Consider the following 2,517-nt stretch of genomic DNA (forward strand, 5'->3'; position numbering starts at 1 on the left):
CTTTTTCCACTTGCAATTTAATAAACTGCAGTTCAAAATCCTTTTTCCACCTGCAATTTAATAAACTGCAGTTCTAAATCCTTTTTCCACTTGCAATTTAATAAACTGCAGTTCAAAATCCTTTTTCCACCTGCAATTTAATAAACTGCAGTTCAAAATCCTTTTTCCACTTGCACTTTAATAAACTGCAGTTCAAAATCCTTTTTCCACCTGCAATTTAATAAACTGCAGTTCAAAATCCTTTTTCCACTTGCAATTTAATAAACTGCAGTTCAAAATCCCTTTTCCACCTGCAATTTAATAAACTGCAGTTCAAAATCCATTTCCCTTTCCTGTTCGCTCCGGGATTAGCTGCTGGATTAGCTGCTGGATTAGCTCTTCGATTAACAACTTGCTGGAGGCTATTCAAATTAGCCACACCGTGGGATGTAAGGAGCTCTCTGATTGGTTGGTCAGACACAGGCTGTCTGCCAGCCTGGATTTTTCTAGCTCATAGCTTCGCCCTGCTAAGAAGCGTGTGTGCTTGTACAAAGGCCGTTCAGCCTCGGGATTTACACTCGGCTCGACACGGATATGTGAAGAATGAAGGGACCCTGCAGCGAAACGGAGAGCGCAACCTCTGACTGAGTGCCTGTCTACACAGTCTGACCACCTGTTGAAGGTAAGGTGCTAACATGGCTAACGCTAGCATCACCGCACGTAGCCCCGTTATTTTAAGGACATCTTAGTTTATGAAAGTTTTACGTCGCAGCTGTACGAGCTAGCTACGTGTTTTGTAAGCTGCTGTGCTCTTCACAAATAAAGCTGGAAGCAGCTCAGACTGTTAGAACCAGCACTGAGCCCTGTTACATTTATACAGTGTTAGAGCAATGGCTGCAACCTACAGCCTTTAAACTAGCGATTAAAATGCTGACAGTAAACTCGTCAGTCCAGATGTTACCACATTACTTTGTGATACTTAAAACAACTGAGACAGGCTGATTAAAATAACAGCTGTCAGTTCTCTCATTCCTTATATCAAGACTGGAGATCGCACTACTGATTTCAGTTCATTTAATATGTGAGTGCACAGATTCATTCTCAACTGGACATAAATGATGATCAAAGGTTGTATATATGATGAATTCATCAAATCCCAGCCTCTAACACAGTGTGCTGAATCTTAGCTTTGAATGTCCAGTATATTCTAATCAGTGCAATGTAAGCATTCACTGAACCTATAGTATCTACACCTGTGTGGTAAATGTGTGGTAAAGATACAGATAATGAAATTTAATTATTAATACAATATACATCATGAAAAATGAAAGCTGAAATTGATTCAGTTTAGTACTTTTCTCTCTATGCTCTGTGATTATAAAGGCCTTAAATTCTGTGATATATACTGTAAATGATTTTCACAGAGGTCTTAAAGTACTTAAATCACTGCTGATAGTCTGGTTGTTTATATTTTCACGTTTTTGTGTCTGTAGGGCTGTTTGATGACGATTTGGACTCCTCTGGGAGATGAGGACACACCCACATCTGTTCCATACTGCAGCCATGGATGGTGTTACAGCTCCGAGTCAGCTTTGGGCCATCAGACGCACACACTGGAAAACCAGCACCTGGACTTCATGCAGGAGAGATGGCCTCAGTGATGTAGGTTCATAAGTGAGTTCAAACATTTCTGGCCTCTTATCACTTAGATTCCTTAATCTTAAAAGTGGATGCATTTAAAGCAGGAACTGCACACCTAGCTGTCAAAAGTTTGGCAGCATGAGTAAAGTTTTGTAGGGTCCTTGTTAAAAATTCCACAAGCACCACATTTGTCATATATAGTTCATTTTCAGGGCTCGCAAAATCGCTAGCCCGACGTCCCGGGGCTAGCGATTTTTCCAGTCGGGCTACCAGAATCTATCCCTGCCCTGCCCGTCGGGCTATCATAGGAAGGAAAAATATATGTCAATGCTTTTGCATTCTTTCGGAAATGTAGCTGGGTAAATATGTCATTGGCATCGGTGAACCACTGTCAATATGTGACTAGGGCTGCTCAATTAATCGAATTTTAATCTAAATTACGATCTGGGCTTTCAACGATCATTAAAAATGACTGAGCCGATTATTAGCACCTCCCTCGTGCTTTACTCTCGCGCTGCTCCGTGTGGCAAATCGAGCGCACCTCTCTGCGTTTCGAACACGCCTCACAACAATTAAGAGGAGCTAACAGAGGGAAGCTCGGAAAGCTAAGCAGAAGTTATTTGGAGAGGAGAGTGACTGCCGTTGGTTGAAAAGAGGTTAAAAAAAAAACCCTTCAGTGGTGTGGAAACATTATGGGTTCGCGGAGTCAGACGTGGATCAAGTAGACATAGTGTGTAAACTTTGGTGTTGTAGCTGCACCACAGAGCGACATGGCAAAGTTCACTAAACATAGATGTTTACATTTTATTTTTTATATTGCAAACATTTGCACTGTTATCAGTATTTGCACACTATTTTATACTATTTTTGACAATCTTTAAAGCCATTATTCAATAC

The 2,517-nt window shown here is 40.9% G+C and overlaps 1 long non-coding RNA gene across 1 annotated transcript in view; it reads left to right on the forward strand.

The window, feature by feature from the left end:
- Positions 1 to 245: 245 nt before the first annotated feature.
- LOC134634527 (uncharacterized) overlaps positions 246 to 2,517 on the forward strand; it is a 4,754-nt gene continuing 2,482 nt past the window's right edge. Inside the window, exons 1-2 of the long non-coding RNA XR_010094841.1 lie at positions 246 to 661; positions 1,473 to 1,653. This is a non-coding gene — a long non-coding RNA (uncharacterized LOC134634527). The remainder of the gene's footprint in view (positions 662 to 1,472; positions 1,654 to 2,517) is intronic.

Source organism: Pelmatolapia mariae, linkage group LG9, assembly GCF_036321145.2.
Source record: "Pelmatolapia mariae isolate MD_Pm_ZW linkage group LG9, Pm_UMD_F_2, whole genome shotgun sequence".
Lineage (NCBI taxonomy): Eukaryota > Metazoa > Chordata > Actinopteri > Cichliformes > Cichlidae > Pelmatolapia > Pelmatolapia mariae.